The sequence below is a fragment of the Anser anser genome (assembly GCF_964211835.1).
Source record: "Anser anser genome assembly, chromosome: 12".
Taxonomy (NCBI): Eukaryota; Metazoa; Chordata; class Aves; order Anseriformes; family Anatidae; genus Anser; species Anser anser.
This window is the reverse complement of record NC_139733.1, coordinates 23175400-23193932: the sequence shown is the minus strand read 5'-3', so window position 1 is coordinate 23193932 and position 18533 is coordinate 23175400. Positions and strand designations below refer to the sequence as shown.

Genomic DNA, 18533 nt, shown 5'->3' with positions numbered 1-18533 from the left:
CGCACCCAAAGTCCCTCAGTCCTTACTGTGTTAGTCACTTATGAACTGCAATGTAGGAATCTAGCGGAACCTGACTGCTGTAACTGGAAATCTGTCCCACGGAAATGAGTGTGACCTCTTATGTCTTCCAAAGCTGTTCCCAGTCATGCAAATGGACAAGGCAGCTAACTGGGGCAGACAGTGCGTGGCTTTCAATGATACCATCTGTATCATACTTCAGGATTTTTGAGATTGCTGTTAATACCTCAAGCAGTGATGCTGCATCCCTACAGACAGTAAACTGAATGGATTTTGCTTTTCTGGACATTTTCCTTTGCTGCCCTGTTCTTAAAATACTAAAGGCCATTTACAGAATTTGCTGAGGGCAAGTGCTGCTTCAATTGCATTGCCTTTGCTATCAATGATTTTAAAGCAATACAAAAGTCATCTTCCTCATGTCCTTTTACATCTTGTAGATTGTGAATCTCCGCGGAGCAATGATTTGGAGAGCAGTGTATTCTTTGTCTTTCTGTTGTCAATGATGAGACGCCTCACTCTGCTTCAGGGGATTTTGCTAGGTGACTCTCAAGGGACGTATTTCTGCTTTTGTTCCTGCAAACCACTCCAGTAACAGCCTCAGTGTGGTGCAAGTCAGAGGGAGGACCGCTGCAATGGCAAAATATTAACTCATTCAAATTCCAAGTAATAGCACACAAAGGATAAAACCTCCCTTAATTATGTTAAAATCTTAGTAGTTACTAAATGAGTATCATGAAACTATATTTAAAATTGCTTCTAATCTTATATAAAGTGTATACAACAGGTTCCTTGGCAGGGCCATTCAAATCATGCCTGTATCAGATGTAAAGTTTGACTCCTTATGAATTTGTGGATTCATGAAGGGAAGAAAATTTTAGCATAATATTTATAGGAATAAGTTAGCAAACCCCAGTATCTTCAAATGGTTTAAAATGTTCTTCCTGTGAATTTCTGTCAAACATGTTTTGAGATTTAGGCGAAATGTCTATTGACAGAACGCTTTTCAGAAAGCTCTTACATGAAGATCAGGGAACACAATAGATGATTGCATTGCAGTAATAACATACAAGAACACACAGGTACGGAGAGGTGCTAAAGGCATGGGAGGAACCCTGCTGCTGCTGCAGCAAATGGCAGAACTCAGTTTTTCTGTTATTTCACTGGTAGCAGCATTTCTTCTTGAAGCTGCTCATGTTAAAAATACTTGTGTATCCTTACGCGCAATTAGCACTGGAAATCCGTGCTGTGGAAGGAGATGTGCCTGCAGGGGCAGCCCGCGGATGGGTTCTGGCAGCTTCCTTGCAGGTGGCTGATACCTGCTGTTTAACCATAGGTGAGGTACAGCTGAGAATGCAAGACCGGACAACTTCTTCCCAAAGATCCTTTTAGATCAAAAACATTAACAGTGCTTTCAGATTCAAGGGACAGAGGATCATGCAACATGTTTGGTTTTGTTCTACAACTCTTAACCTGTTTTAATCTCACACTGGCCAAATCTCTATCAGCCTTATATGAACAAGCATTTAAAATAAGCACGCCAGCCCCTGAGCTGCTATACCTATGGGGAATATGGTAGAGAAACTTTCTGGAAGTAGTTAAAGAAAACATCTGTATGATGTGTTATACTGCTTCTATTAAGACATATCTGTAGTTGCATACTTGAGTTGTGTTCTGAACTTTTCTGCCACAGGATATGTGGCCATAGCTGGCTGAACAGTGCTGAACGGACATGATTTAAAGATAATTAGTTAAGCAAATTACTTGTATATGAGCACCTTTTGGGGAGGTAGTTATTCATAAAGCTTTCAAAGGAGTCTGAAGGCAGCAGCCACATAAATCCCATTGAAATTGAGTAGCTGTTGGATGCTTCTGTTTGAATTCAAACAGTTTGAACTTGCTTTTACCTTTTATCTACTTTTCTATTTAAAATATACCTGCTGCATTTGACCTCATGGATAATAAACCCTGCTGGGTGGATGAGATTGTGACATGTCTGTTACTGCCTGTTTCGGAATTTGGTCTGTGTGCTGGACTCCATTAAGTTTGTACCAGGAATATTTTCATCTCTTGCTCCAAAGCAACTTTTACGTATCCCAGGGCCACCTTTTATTTGGGGCTTTTACTTTATCTGGACTACATGATGCTAGTAAGAGATCTGGATTGTCAGCACATCGTGAATTTTCACGTGGACATGTCAAAGACACATGGCTGTACTTTGCTTTAAAGCCCTCCGTCCCTGAGGTGCTGTCTGCCTGTCAGGTATTTGCAGCTGGATGAGCAGCAATCCTGTAGCTGAGTATGGTGAAGACAGAGGAAATTTGCTCTGGCTCCACAGAAGCAATTAGTGGCCACAGCTCTCAGTGCTGTCGGAGGATTTTAGCAACTTGATCCTTTGATGTTTGGACCCAGAAATAAGTCAGGTTTATTCTGTCACACAGAAGAAGTTTTGCTTATCCTGTGCTTTCATCTAGAAGCAGCTGTTGCTGCAGAGGAGGGGCAGAAGTCACACTGATTCTGCACCCATATAATTCACTGCTGCTGCAATAACCTCACTGGCATCGTGAGCTCCTAACCAGCTCCTGACACCTCTTCCCTTGCAAATGCCATTACAGCAGGTGCATCTAAAATGGAGGAAATCATATACTTACATCCTGCCTCACTTGACTCTTTCCAAATACTACTGTTATTTTGTCTTCTACTATACTGGTTCTCCTTTACAAGTTTAATTAAAGATTAGGATTTCAAAGATCTCCAGATCTCAGAGGTCCAGCTGTGATTCATACAGCTCTTGGGATTCCCAGATACGAATGGGTTTCCTTTATTATTAGAGCACCCACCTGTTTAGACGTCAACTCTGCAAAGTGCAGAGCTCACAAATATGAAGCAGGTGTTTGATGAACACAAGAATGGGTTGTAGCTTTATTTAGAGACTGTCCGTAGTCTCAAGCATTTATTCATGAAACAAGCATAAAAATGGTTCATGTGCTAAGTTTCAATATACCTTAACAAGTGAGCTACAGCTGTATGAGTAATTCTGTACACGAGAGGGGCAGCCTTCATAACCTTACAGCTCATACTGTCAGGAAGAAAGATAATGGGTGTGGAGTATAAATAGCTGCACGTGAATCTTACTACCAGTACTTTCATTCAAAGACACATGAAGTAAATGGAAAGGCTCTCTCTGACCTCAATGAGATTTGGACAAAGTGATTACTTGCAAAGACTTATCAAATAAGCCAGACGAAAATAACTTCTGTTATTAGCTGTTTCTGACTGAGCCACATTCGAACCAGAGACACAGAGAGGGAAGAAGTTCTGATTTCTACCCGGTCCCCTGAGCCACACTTTTCTTGCCAAGTTATAGTTTCAGCTCTTGTTTCATGAAGTATGATTATTGGTGTCATTGTTCAGTTTAATTATAGATACTCAGTTACATAACTTCCCTTCTTGAAGGACTTACTTTTTTTCTGTTTAGGAATTTATAAGTAGAGACTGTGACCTTGACAGTTGGGAAGTACGTGTATGTCCAGGGGAAAACATCTGAAAGCTTGTTCTGGAGAAATAAGTCTCCAAGAGACCTAAGTAGAGCAATGGCCTTTATGCATCATGCATGCAGATGTTCCGAGCAAAAGCATGAAGCCATTATCCCCATCCCATAAGATTTCCTATTTACTTCAAAACCAACATTGAATTGTAAACTTAATTTTAAAAATCTAAGGTTCTTTTACCTTGCTATTAGAACAAAACAAACAAACAAAAAAACCCACAGAAGCAATATGTTAGGGTATCCTATTAGAGTAAATTTGTCTAATTGATAGCCAGGAACCTGTTTTTGCTAATAACGTCACTACTGCAAGCCTGGTGGATTTCACTAAAGGAATTTTCTTTCTTCCCCCTGAAAGGTGAAGAACATAACCGGTTCCTTAATCTAGTGGACATTTTCTTCTCATCAGCAAAAAGTCTTTATTTTTACTGGTTTTAAATGTGAAAAGGCATAACTATTTAATGAAAGATGCATTCATAACTGGAGTGAGGTGCTAGGCACAGAGTAGTCTTTGTTGTTATACTATACGTTTTGTAGTTCAGCAGTGCTGGATTACTCTGACCATCAGCCAGGCCCTGTTCTGGCAGCCCTGCACTGTATTTTCTTGCAAGTGGTGTGACAGCACCTGAAAAAGCATGCAACTTCCCTTCACGCTGCTGCTGTTATCTGCAGTCACAGAGCCTGCGTGTTCTGATTCTCAGTTCAGTGAATCATCAGACAATGCTGTCTGTGCTGCTTGTGTCATTTTCTGTTTTATTAATGGCCAATGCCTTTCATTGTTATTTTCCACATGACTGCAAGAACCAAACCAACATAGGATGTCACAATTCATTAGGTACCAAGTGAGTTCCTAGCTTATCTGAAACCCATGGAACACCTTGCCTTCTTGTTGAGGACAGCTGATCTGGAATTTTGTCCAAAAGATAATGCGATCTGGAACATTTTCTGCAGTACTGATCACTAGATTCTGTCAAATACCAAGAGTGCTATTATATGTTCCAGAACTGCAAGCTAAAATGAATCCAGAGAAAAGAGCTCTGGTTCTCTCTCCATTCATTCCTGCTCAAAGAATTATGTCGTGATAAAAACTCCAAACACATCTGCTTTCTAGATTTGCAAAATGCTTTCCGCGACTACACTTATTTATGGACACTGTTAGAAGAATGACTTCTCTAACGACAAAGGATTTCTAAACGTATACGTAGGAATTGGGAATACTATATTTTTCAGTGGTTTGAATTATAGAAAAATAAACAAAATTAGTAAGTCTTAGAAGACAAACCTTTATCCCTCTACTGTAGAAGCAAAAAAACATACATCTGAGTTTAGGAATTACAGCTAGAAATTCTAAACAAACCACCTATTTTTAATACCCCAGCACTTTACATCATAAACCTACTGGGAACAGGGAACTGTCTTACCCAAATTCTCCTGTCATTTGTATTATTCAGCATTGTTCATGTCTCTTTATGGAATTCCTGGATGTTCTATAGCTTTCAACTGCAATGGCTTATCTGTTTCACTTCTACATGGTAAAGATATGAATAAATACATCTCATACTTCATCACAACCATCTGGAAAAGCCTTCTACTAAGGCCATTTAAATTCTCTAATTGTCAGGTTGTGTGTTTAGAAGAAAATAGGAATGTTCTTCTCTTATGGTGCATATTGTGTGCTTTTCTGATGAGACCTGAGTATGAAAGAAAAATAAACTTTATTAAATTAACTTTAATTTTAGTTATCTCAATAAATTATTCAGTTACATCATTCACAATTTCTGCTCTTTGTAATTTAGAACCAGATGGAAAATAACCAGCTCACATTTAATTCAACGCTTATTACAACTGGTGGCAGATACTATGCAAAGTAGAACCAGTTTTCGATAAAAACAGGCTTTTTGCACACAAATCTGTTGCTTCAAGAGAACTCTGGAGCCTTGTAACTGGGCAGTTCCTCAGCACAAATAGTGTGTGTTGGCAGCACATTCTGGCAGGTTCACTGTTACCAGGCTGTAAAATGCAATGAAATTGCTTTATTTGCTGCAGATAACTTAGGATTTATTTACTTTGCAACTGTCCTGCTCGCAATAATCACCTATTCTTTTCCAAAGGGAAGTGAATAGGTATTTGACATAAATATTGGAAGTAATATTCTTTCTCTATAACATCTTTTTATTTGAGTCGTTAGGTGATAAAATACATAACACTTCACGGGCAGGCCACTGTCTACAATCTGATCTACATCAGTACTCACAGAGCACTGTCAGCCATCTTCTCCTAGGCAGCCTATACATATAAAACAATGAATAGGTGGTGTTCGTGGAGTCCCCAGAAGACATTTCCTACGCTACAGCAGTTACTATCACAGTTGCCACCAATTAACTCTCACTGACAGTCTCACAGTGGAAGGTAAAAAACGGATGGGCATATAAAATGAAGTGCTTCTTCACCAGCGTGATTCAGTTCCTTTGGGTAAGACCCGAGTCATACTGACAGTACTGCCCTCAAGGTTATACGATGCATGAATTAAAGAGTGAATGCTCCTTTCCTAGGAAGTATGATGATTCTACTCTTCTAAAAATATTTTCCTGACTTTCCTACTAATTCAGAGTTCCTAGATTTTAGATTTCTCAGTGCCATAAACACCTTTCGGTTTCACAAAAAAAAAACCTGATCACTGATGTGTTGAGCTGCTTGTACTATGTTCAAGATATACTGCAGTTTGACTAACACTCCACATACATGTAATGTATTGCATACTGGCATATTCAGTATAAAACAGATGAAATCCTGAAAAAAAAGGTATTCTGTTGTTCTGAGTTGTTCAAGGCCTGTGAAATGCTGTTTAATCACTTGTTGTGTACTGTACTGTAGCTCTTCTCATGCCTGTTTCATATTTTTGTCCCTTCGCAGATTTTTGTGCCTGACAGGTACTTAACCATTTCAGTAATAACAGAAATGAGGATACTTCAATGTCTTTCTGTATCACTTTTGAACCCGGAGCTGCTTGGTGTTACTGCTTGTAACAAAAATCTGCCTGTGTAGCTGTCACTCAATGGAAAATTTCAGATATTTCAGATTCTTCTTTTTAACATTCTTCTCCTCTGAATCCCCAATGTACCAGGACCAACATATTTTGGAGACATTTCCCTCCTCTACTTATATCCTAAATATGAAATTTGATTAATTGAAGAATAAGACTTTGCATTCAGTCAAAATGCAGTCCCTGTATTTATCAACTCAAAGTTTAATTAGCATGAAGCATGCCACAAGCAAGCCCTACAAGGGAATGGGGGAAGGAATGTTGTCTTTTAAAAGAAGGTGCTTGAACTCTAAATTCCCCGTACTCTGTCCTTCACATGTGGGAAGCCCAGGCTTATATCTCAAAGAACTCTTTGAGAATGCTTGCTCTGGCTGACTACATCTATTCATTTTCTTTCAGTTCACTAACTTTCAGTTCACTAACTTTCAAACGTATATGCATGAAATATAATGTAGGTATACAACTCAGGGAAAATCTGGGGTAATTTGTATCTGCAGTAGGTGTTGACATTAAAGGGTCCATGAAGTTATAAACCTTATTCTTTTCTTTTCAAACAAACATAGATTCTTCTCAAAAGGAGTACTGTGAACATACCGGCTTATTCAAAATTAGAACTTTAGCCAAGATTATCTCATTTTGGATATTCCTTGTATCAACACAGTGGTGCATTTGCATACTGAAGTATAATTGTCTTGGTGATTTAGTGGTATAGCCTGTAAGACTATTTGATAATACATACATATGCAGATCTGTGTTTACCTTAGGCTTAATGAGCCTCCACGATGACAAATCATCCTATGCATGGAAGCATGCAGCAGAAAGAAACTTCCCATCCTGCTAGGGAAGCTTTTGCAGCAGTACTTTGGAAATTTTAGCTCTAACTCACCAGATTACAACCCCAATTCTTTGATATTTCACTTAAACTGGAAATGTCTGAAGTATAGGCCTTCTGCTTGAACCAACCACCTAGGAAGAACTGATGGTCTAAAACATAGAGCCTGAAGTTCTCCCATGTGGTCATAAATTACTGTACCTCACATCATGAGAAAAATGTCATGCAATGGCTGCTATCACATTAGGAGATTAAAACATATCAATTTACTTACTGTATTCCTTGATAATTTAGCTTCAACTTATCCTTTGCAAATCAAGACCAAAGGAATTGAGCGTTATCTAGTAGCAAATAAGATTTCTTGCAGCATTGTTTTTAAAAACCTTCAATATTTGCCACAATAATGGCTTTTTTTTGTTATATATTTTTTTTAATTTATGGCTTACAACACTTAGTTCAATTAATTCACTGAACCATTTTATCCCTCTGCTCTCCAAACACTGCTCAGATGTGAGACAGGCACAGAGCAGCAGTGCAGTCCTCTCCAGACAGCATCGGGTTTTCAAGTATAATCATGAGCAGTGATTTTATAGAGTCAACCCTGTAAAAAAAACACATTTTTTTTTAGCTTTGTCTGTCAGCACCTCATGTTTCTGAAGAATCAAAAGTACTTTTATGAAATGTTTGAAGGTAAAATGAGATTGTGTAACAGTATAAAGTCCTGTTCTACGTTTAAGAAAGTGAAAATCTGGCTGTCTCTCAGAAAAATAGCTCAAATGTGAGCTATTGTATTATGTAGCAAAATATGCCTGTCATGGAAAGGGTCATTTCCACAAAAGTTAAATACATTTCAGATACTTGTCAGGGACACCTGCGCCTGTCTGAACCGCTTTCTTTAACGCTCAGCCCCGTGTTGAGGCAGGGTTTTATACCTGCTATTTTAAGTGACGTACTTTCAGATGATGTCTGCTACCTTGATGAACCGACCACTGTTCATTCAATGCCTCAGCCTGGGAAAGAAATTAAATTAATGCCTTGTAGTCATCCTCCCCGGTCCCCGGCAGGTGTTCGCACATCGCTCAAGGCCTAATTATTACCTCTGGCGCCACAGACAGCGCCGGTGACCCGCCGTGCAGGTAGCAGTGGGGCAGGGAGCCCTCCACTGCCCACCGTGCCGGGGACCAGCTGTCCTGACAGAGCCCTGAAGCCACCCCCGTTGTGGCTGGGTGCTGCTTGCCTGCAAATGGGGGCACCCTGCCCCACAACCTGCTGACCCTCATGCTGCTGCGGCATCCCCACTGCCCTGCGGTAGGGCCAGCGGTGTGGGGGGCCCGGCCACTGTCCCAGTCCTGCGTGGCCTCTCCTGGGGAGGACACGACAAAGCACGCAGGGAACTGGACCAAAGCAGACCATCGCCAGCCCACGGATGGCTGGTAAGTGTGGCTGCACCACTTGGGTGCCCCCACTGCTGGAGGGTGGCCATGAGGAGGCCTGGGGGTCCTGCTGCATCAGCCCGGCCTTCCTCGCAGGGTACCGTCCCTGTCCTGAGCCAGTACTGGGGGGTCAGGTATCTGCTCACTGAGGGCAACATGGGATGATGGGCGACTTCACTGCGTACCCCGCTGCGGTAACGGTGTTTCTGCGAGCTTCGTGAAGTCTGGCCTCGGGGGGGCCATGGCAGCAGCCCCGGCCGGGGACATGGGAGAGCCCTGCAACTGCTTGGGATGTTACACAGCAGGTTTGGGGAAACGTGCTTTATATCCGAGCTACAATTTTTCAGTGAAAGTATTAGAAAACGCTTTTTTTCCCCTTTTTTTTTCTTTTTTTCTGTTGGGATTTTTGTCTTCCAAAATAATTATTATGACTGCGTTGTGCAGGTTGGATTTTGCATACTCTCTGTGCTGGGCAAACAAGCCGCGTTGTGGAGTGTTGATGCAGTGGGCGGAAAGAAATAGAGTGTGCTGGAAAGCAATGTGATGGAGCAGTTAGTGCATGCAGAGAAGTTAGGTCATTCCTTATTCTATTACTCACTGATAGTAAGAAAATTGCCTAATTCATATTGTGTCAATTTCCGCATCTGTTAAAATGCAGATTATTATTTTATGGTAATAGAAGAAGAACAAAATAAATACACTGCATACTTTTATTTGTAAAGCTATACATGCAAATCCCTCAAATTGCTTATCCCTTATACAAGTACGAAGAGGATTTGCCCATGACACGTACATGGTGGGAGCAGCAGGAGGTCTGCCCACCTGGTTCCCCCAGAGCTGGGGGCAGAGCAGTGGCCGCAGCCTGTGGTGTCCTTGCCGAGGGGCTTTGCTCATGGCAGACGGGTTCAGAAGGCTCCTGTGCCTGCCACATCCCCTCTCCCATGGTACGTGAGATCCTTCCACGAAAGCTCCCTGTCAGTGGTGAAATCCTGCGTGGCGTTGTTGGTTCATTCTTCTTTCCTTTGGGAGTGGTGAGAGTTCTAGAAGGTAGAAAGAATCTGAGGAGCAGACTGGAAGTAAGGCTGAAATCATGAGGTCCATTCTGCTGATTTGTTGGCTTTGAGCCCCACTGCTTCAAATGGTAGTTGCTTTCCCTTTCAGATTTACATGACTGACTTACGCTTTTATTTGATCTCAAAAACCTGTTCAACCGATGCGGTTCATAGAAAAAGTGCCTTTCGAAGACGTCAGAGAGAGATGTTTCCTGGTACTTCCATGGCCTTTCTGCTCTCTCTCTTGGCCTTCAGTTATTTGTTCAAGCGTTTCAAAGAGCACGCCAGAAATACTTTTCCTTTTTTTCTCACCAGGAAAGTAGTAATGTGGTAAGGGTGATGCATGCGCTGCAGATTAATAGCTTTTGGTCGCTGTAGTTCTCTAGCATTCAAAAGACATTCCCACTACAGAAGGCCTAAATTAGAAGCAAAATGTATCTTTTCAAGGGCAGACAGTTAAGCAAGAGGTGACAAAGTCTGGTTGGTCTCTCTATAGCATATGTGGTCTTGTATGTCTTGACAAGCTTCAGTCAGTATTTGTTCTGTACGATGCAGTTAAATGAGAACCTCAGAGGTCTGCAAGGCATGGGTTAGAAGATAAGTAATTTCACCATAGTATTTTGCAATTATCACAGTAGCAGCTATTGCTTTTTATGATAATACTTAGAGTTCTACAGCAGCATCTCAATTTTGTGTCAGTTTCAGAGGTTTTGGATTTAGCTGAAATTACCTCAGTTAAGCCATAGTTTCTGTCTTGTCGGTGCAAGTGACAGGGCGGGGTGTGAGCTCTGCAAACAGACGGTGTAATAGGAACTGTAATGATATCATTCATCACTTCTTTTCTCAGGTTTGGGGATAACACTCTGAAGTCACAACAACAGATTCTGGTTTTTGGTTATAGCAGTATGTGCTCTCAGTCATTAGGATTATGAGATTAAGTTCGAAGTGAGTTCTTGCTATCTGGTAACAAAAGAAATGGAGCCAAACTGCCTAACGCTGGTGAGTTTGGACTTAGAAATGTGCACTCAATGAAGGCTGCATTTGGATGTACCTGCTCAATGCTATGCCAACCATCTCTGCAAAATTCCTATCCTGGCAAAGCTTTAGCTTGGGCAGACATCGAAGTGCATTTCTTATAGGCATGAATTTCGTCCAATGTGCACGCCTTCTCCAAATGACTTCGTTGTGCGGAATAATAAACTCATATCAGCAAAAGCAAGAGCCAAAACGACATGTGCTTCATATTTTGTGTCCCCACTTAAACTGTATGCATCTTTTCTTTTGCAGTGGTTAACTATAGGACTTCCTCTGAGGCTTGTTTGGGCTGCACTTGAAATTGGGATACTTGGCATTTCTTGTAACGCACCTTTTAAAGGAAGGAGAAAGGTAAATTTCTCTGTGCTTTAAATTCTGTTTGAGGAAATCAGTAACTTGGAATTACAATCCATGCTTCCACCTAGAAGATTAGAGGACAAAGGAAAGCATCATTGGGAGCAGCTTCATTGGGAGCGCAGAGCTTCCCTGTTAATAGTCAAGGTGCTGTTAGCAGCAGCAGCTTCTCTGGAGGGATTGTGGCAAACCTTAGATGTTCACTGCAGGGAAAAAAGCTGCATAACAGGCTGGGGATGGGAAGAAGGGGTTACAGTAGTGAGCTGAGCTGATGTGAACAAGCTGAGACTCAGTAGGGCTGAATTTCTTTGAAAAACAAAAGGGTGTAGGCACTGGCTCCTGCCATGACTGAGGAGCAGGAGTACATTGCAGGCAGTAAATGGTGTTTAACTTGTCCCTTCTTTCATTTTGGGGTCTTCTAAATTGGTCCCCAGGAGGAGTTACTTTGGAGGGAGTCCTCTGAACAGGCTTGCAGCTCCCAGCGGTGTCATTATCCCGGGGAGGAGTGCTTGGTTTGATATGCCCCTGTGAGGCCCTCCTGCCTTGTTTCAGCATGCTTTCTGCAGTGACTTCCTAGTGGGGCACTTTCCTAATCCTCTATCAGATAGGCTTCCTAAGCCCCCGAGAGCCACTTGAGCCCTGCTGCAGCACGGCGGCGTGGCCTTGAGAGGAGCAGTTCTGAGCCCGCGCTCCCTGTGCTGCTCTCGGGAGCATCGGAGGCAATGCTGCCCGTGTGATCTCTGCAAGTCCTTTTGGCTTTGCATTTCTGTGAGTCCCTGATGACGCTTGCATATTTTACCTTGTTTCCTCATAAGGATCTTAGATAATTCCTTACCCTTACATGTCTATAATTATTTTCTTAAGATGCCGGGAGTTTTTCTTTCCTTGTGTATCATGTGTAGCTAGTACCACGAGATGTTTTGTGGAAGGAGACAGAAAACTTTTCATATAGTTTTTAGTAAGTTAGTTGGTATCAAACTTCAAAGAAGGTTTGATAGAGGAAGGGCTCCAATTAGGTACCAGGTATATGTAGGCTGAGAGCACAGAAACTTTGTAAAAGCACACTGTTTCGCATGAAACGGAGGCCAAAATCTACATCTTCCTACGTCAGAGACAGTGATATAACTGTAACACTTAAGAAGCTTTGTGGTGTTCCTGACAGATATCTTGTGTTCTGATGCAAGGTTTTACAGTACTCGAGGCAGACTAGTTTGCTTAGTGTCAACTAACTGAATAAATGAAAATAATGTTTACATTTAAAGTTTTAAGCGGTGTTGTGTATCATACAGTTCTGAATATTTTCCATCGGTGGCACATTAATGTCACAGCCTATATTGCTTTGTTTTCTAAGTTTTGTCCTTAATCTGTTCATTGCATTTCATTACCACCTCCAGGTCATTAGCAAAGTGACACCCAAGGGGGAAGAAAGAAATCAAATGACAATGTAGGTGATGTCTGACATTAGCCAAATGTCAGGCTTTCTGATGGAAGCATCAAAATTAATCTGAAAATGTTATACCAGTTTTAGTCATTTTCCTAAGAGATTGAAAATACAAGAGGCAGGCTGATGACATTTTGATTATAGTCTCAAATTGCAAAGACCTTACAGAACATACTTTTTCTCACATAATTAAAACCTGCTGTTACCTTGATCTTTATTATATTTTTCCATGTCCTGGCAGGTCTCTTGGGATTCATATGCTATTGATCCTTGTTGCTTGAGCAAATGTGATGTGTCAATATTGCTTAGATGAGCAAATGGCTCTTCTAATTTCATATTTAAGGGTAAAGAAGGGGAAAAATACACGGTAAAGGTAGCACTGAGATTATCAAGTCACTGGTACCCTAATAAGTGCCAGGAAGCGAATTCAATTTAGGAAAAGCTCAAGCCCATGTCTAGCTTTAAGCCCCAGGGTTAATCCCACTAGGTGTGACTGCTGGGGGATGCCCGAGCAGGCCACCTCCCGGTGCGTGCCCGGCTGCAGGGCTGGGGGCAGGCTGGGCTCACTGGGATGTTCGGGTCTGCCCTGGGCACCCTGTGCCACCGCCTACGGCTGCTGCGGCTCCTCAGTCTGAGCCAGAGACATTGCTCTTCCCATACATGAAATAATAAAAAATCTTAGCTGTCCCATACAGTTAATGTTTAACTGGAGTAAATGCATCAGCAGCATCTAAGGAAGTCTACCAGGTGCACAGGCCTGCCGACCTCAGCACTGGCCAAGTCTTAGGACGAAGAAGAGAATGTGCCCCTTGCACTGAGGTGCTCGCGTTTGGCTGGCGAGGCCGGCCCGTGGCTTGTCAGTGGGGAGGGCCGGAGGGCTGCAGGCCAGGCTGCTGGGCACGGGGCAGACGTTCCCAGCAGACGTTTTGGAAAGACTGACTGGTCCTCGTCCTGCAAACCTGCCTTCTGGGTGCTTCTGCCCGGCCTCCGCAGCGGAGTTAGGTCTGCTGCCTCAGGGCGGCCGTGCCGAGCAGCAGCAGCACGATAAGTTTTGGGAACTGATGTGCGGCGCTTGAGGAGAAGCTTGCCGTTCACCAGGGGTGTCCCCTTCCAGCTGCTGCCACTGCTTGGCCTGCACACTAACCCGAGAAAATGAATCGTGTGACAGTCAGAGATGGGAAGATTTTTCCCCAATTTAAACCATTTTAAAGCATGTTTAGTTTTGCCATCTGTTGTAAACAGTAAAGCACCCTGCCTTAGCGTATTATGAAGTGGCATTTTACGGTGACTGAGAGTATATTGGGCTTTAATGTGGTTGGAGCATACAGCTGCAGTGGTAAAGCAGAGCGGCTGTAACTGCCATGCAGCAAAAGAGCTCAGGCAGCCCCGGGTCGGCAACTGGACGGGTGAGATGCTTGCAGAACTGCCTGCGGTTTCAGGGAGGGATTCAAAATATGATTTCAAAACACTTCCCGGCCATTGCTAGAGAGTGCTTGCTGGCTCTTTGGCTCTGTCAAGGTCAGAGCTTAGTCCAGTGGCCCTAAAAATGGGCAGCTTTGGAGAGAAATAGAATCACAATACCCGAGTGTATTTGCTGTTTCTGTACATGCTGCCGTTTGCAGTTCTGGTTTGATGTGTTGTCCCCACCTCCCATGTACGCATATGAAGACTGAAAGAATTAACTCAAGTTTTGGTTTAAACATGTGTACCTAGAAGACTGTACTTACATCCACTTAGATATAAACAGAAAATGATGTACGCTGTGTCTAGCCATTGGGGCTCCTCCACAATCCTGGGCAGGTGTGCTCAGGAAAGATGAATGGAAATTGGGATTGATGGGGTGGAGGATGGGATGGGATGATCACAGGAATGCAGAGACTTTTATTTCTGTGAAACAACTAGAACCTTTTTTTTTTTTTAAATGGTATTTCATGGAAAATGTCATCCTCTTGACTTTTGGCAGAGAACACATCCTAATTAATAAGGAGCACAGAATTTTCAACACTGCAGCTACACATTTTTCTACACGGCTCTGCTAATATGACAAGTAGCGTGATAAAATCAATTAAGATCAAGGCCGTTTGAAGTTGTGAACTTAGTGGTAGGGTGACTTACTATGGCCCTGGCAAAGAGCTTAGTGTATGTGCTGAGCCTGGTAATAGTAACAGATCACGGCATCTGCAGGTCCTCACCACTTATCTCTTGAGCTGAGTGAAAACTCTTATCTGAATTGACATCATGAAGGATTTTGTAAGCAAGGCTTTTTGGCTTTAAATGAATGGTGAGGCATGTAAAATAAACATTTATGTAATGTGAGATTATTTTAAAAAATTAGATTGTTAGACTATTGACTACAACTATGATTTTGGTGGGAAATTCAGCTGCAAGAAGAAATGAGGGAAGCTGTCCAAAGAGGTTTTCTGGACTATGTTTTCCTGAAGATTCGCACAGGGTCTCCTGTCAACAGCTTTTATTTGCTGATGTTTCTCCTGACAAATGTCTTTTGAAAAATAAGTGCTCTTTAAACTCATCTGTGCTCAAATTTGCATTTCCTTAATGCAAAACAGATGCACTGATATCACTAGTGACAATGAGTTAAGCTCAGTTCAGAGTTCTCAAGGATATTAAAATGCTATGGAAGACAAATGCCCAGACAGGAAAATCCCACAACAGGCCTAAAGTAATCATGAAAAAAACGATGAGGATATTTGGACTTTACATTTTAATGAGACTCACTGGAAACCTTAAATCCATTTGCTTTTCCTCTTCTAGGCTTTCAGAAGAGAAGAGACAATGACTAAAGAGAAAATTTGGCATTAGTGTGGGTAAAGAAAAGTGTTATGTTAAGTATTAAATTCCTTTGCAGATACCCTGCGCATAGAGTGAGTAAGTAGAAAAAGGTTTAAGAAACACTGTAAAATTAAACTTTATAAGATTATTTTTTCATGGAATATGCAGTAGCTGCCACATAGAATAAATGTATGTTTTTCATTATATTTTTATTACACATTTAAAGCACATTAAGGAGCAAACAACCATCAAAGAAAAAGAAACTTATTAGATTTAGCAAGTAATCATATCAGTTTTATGTATGGCTATATTTCTTGAAAACGGGGAAAGATACATGTCAGATGTCCTTTCAGGCTATTTAGTAAGCCATTTTTCTCTGGGAGAACGATATTAATGGCTGTTTTGCTATGTTCATGTTGTATTGCGTGAACATTTTGTCTTTTTTATTGCGGTTTCTTGTAAGTGTGCCCATTACAGCTTGAGCAATCCAGTAGAGCATCTGGAAAAAATATATTGCTTTGATTTTTGTCTCTAAATGGGCATGAGTTTGTGTGTGAGCTCCTAAATTGTTTAAACATTTAGGCAAACATTTGAGGTTTTGTGGATGTTGAAGAGTCACTTCATGCCATCCTCCAGGAGTGAAATCTGTGCGGTCTTTGGAATATTTACTGCTCTAACACCGACAGCGTGGCTATCGCTTCTGGCGTGCCACATCCCTTGAGAGCGGGGGCTGTATATCTCTGTGAAGGGACCTTGGAGGTGTCTGTGCTGTACGCCGTGTGGTCAGAAGTCCAGCACATCAGGCTGTCCATGCTTCAGGAAGTGTGTAGGCTCGGGACATTTTATTAGTGCTTGTATAGATGTGGTTTCTATGATCAGCATATCCTTTAAAAGGAGCATGTTTGCAGCTGCTAGTCCAAGATGTTTGAAAATGTTGTAGGCAAATTGCCCTTCGGTGATCTTAGTCCCAGTCTTGCACGTCTTGAGCAGGGCTGCCATGTGCACGGCTTGTCTTGTTGAGTCCCCACCTGCCTCAGCCCCGTGTCCAGAGCTGACCAGCTGGACAGAAGTGACTTGGGTCATTTTTCCAGGACCTTCAGAAGTGCAGATGTCTTGCCAAGAAGTGTGCCTGAGTCTAGGCACACAGCCACTGCTCGTAATGAGGCTTTAAGGCCTGGGTGCAAGACTAGCATTATATTTTGGTGACTGTGTCAGTACTAGAAGGAGGTTAGTATTGTGTAGTGACTCAGATAAAACACCCTGTTGTTGGCCTAGGTAATAACACAGTAGTAAAGTTTGCATAGATATTGAATGGGCACTTTAATGGAAGATGCTGAAGTGCTGAAAGCCAAAAGGGCAATACTTGTTTTCATGCTGAATTGCTACAGTAAATTTAGCAATAAGACTTGACATTCTCTGCCTAATAAGAGCAATTTTTATGCTCAAATTGTGACTCTTTATAAAAAGGAAAATAATATTAAGCAGTAGCATATAGCTTCATCAGCTTCAGTTTCTACAAATGTCAATGTACTTATTCATGTAGTTGATAAATGTCACTTTAAAAGAAAATTCTCAGTGGCAACCTGATTTATATTTCTCTGTGACAATCCTTTATTTTTTTTTTCTTGAAAATGTAAACCTCTTTAAAAGAATTGTTAATTAAAGATTCATTCCACTGAAAGTATTTTGGGATTCCATATATTCATGACACCTATTATTAGACCAACATGCTTGAATTTCTTTGTCATGGAAGCTCCTTAAGCAACTTTGCCATCATGAATTAAACATTATAGGATTATTAATTCCTACATTATTAGGAGAATCAATTAAGGTTATTCTGCAGTAGTGATCTGGGGAGTCCTAGACAAGGTGAACCTCTGTTGCTCTAGGCAATGAGCACAGCTGAAAGGAGGCCCCAGGAATTGCACTTTAAGCCGTGATGGGAAGGATTTTCACCATAACATGGAAGGTGGAGGATGAGGTACAATGACTGGCTGCTGTTAGTTTTACTTAGAGCTCTGTGTCAGTTAGCTCTGTGAAAGCTAAATCGAGTTTTTATTAGTTTGATGCAAAAAGCCCCATGCATCTATCAATTAAATGATTTTAGAACTAAACTACACAGCTGGAAAGCTTTTTATGACCCACTGTATGCTTTGTGTAGCATTTAATATGGTATGGGTTCAAAATTACTTCTTGCCAAAGCGTCTTCAGCACTTAAGCAATAAGCTTGTGAAGATTTTCAAAAAATGAAGGATAGCCTCAAAAGCTGTAAGAAAAACTTTATAATGAATACATCACTTCTTCCTAAAGCACCGTTAAGGGGTTTTGTATTTGCCTGTATTTTAGTCATTATGCTGCTAGAAAAGCACTGTTACACTTTCATTCCTTCATTCTAAATGACCTCACTTTTTTTTTTTTTGGAACATTTAATCAAAATCTGCATCTAGTTGCATTGAACTGTTTCTAAAAGCGTGCAGAAAAATGGCCAGTGCTTCTGCAGCAGGACATCTCTGTTACTGGGCTTAGTCAGCCGCAGAGCTGCACATCTGGGGTGTTTAAATGAATATAAAGACTTCGTTTTTTTTCTGGTCTTCAAGAACATATGCTATAAGAACAAGAAGTGCTTGAGAAGGATTTAGGAAAAGTATAGAGACAGACACACCGTTGTTTATAATAGTGAGTTATTAACTTGTTTTACAATTTAATGAAACTTAAAGGGGTTCCCTGTTTATTTGAATGAAATGACCAAGAAAGAACAGTAATCACAGGGGAGGAAGCTAATTTGCTTATTCAGTGGTAAGTCTGCTTTGCTTGAGTGATAGGAAACACCAGAGTGAACACAATAATGTACAGCTGGCTTGGAAAAACAGCCATCCAAATGCTGCTTCTCCAACAGAGTAAGTAATGTTCTCTTGCTGCAGTTACATCCACTTCTATTTATTTTGCTGAAGATTCAGCTGAATTCTTTTCTGAGACAGGTTATTTTAGTTT

The 18533-nt window shown here is 41.4% G+C and overlaps 1 long non-coding RNA gene across 5 annotated transcripts in view; it reads left to right on the top strand.

Annotated features, from left to right (window-relative positions):
- LOC310880132 overlaps nucleotides 1-18533 on the top strand; it is a 155134-nt gene that overhangs the window by 12835 nt on the left and 123766 nt on the right. The window contains exon 3 of one of the 5 annotated variants that reach the window (XR_014571472.1): nucleotides 11210-11308. The exons of the other annotated variants lie outside the window; for them this stretch is intronic. This is a non-coding gene — a long non-coding RNA (uncharacterized lncRNA). The remainder of the gene's footprint in view (nucleotides 1-11209; nucleotides 11309-18533) is intronic. 5 annotated transcript variants of the gene reach the window in all.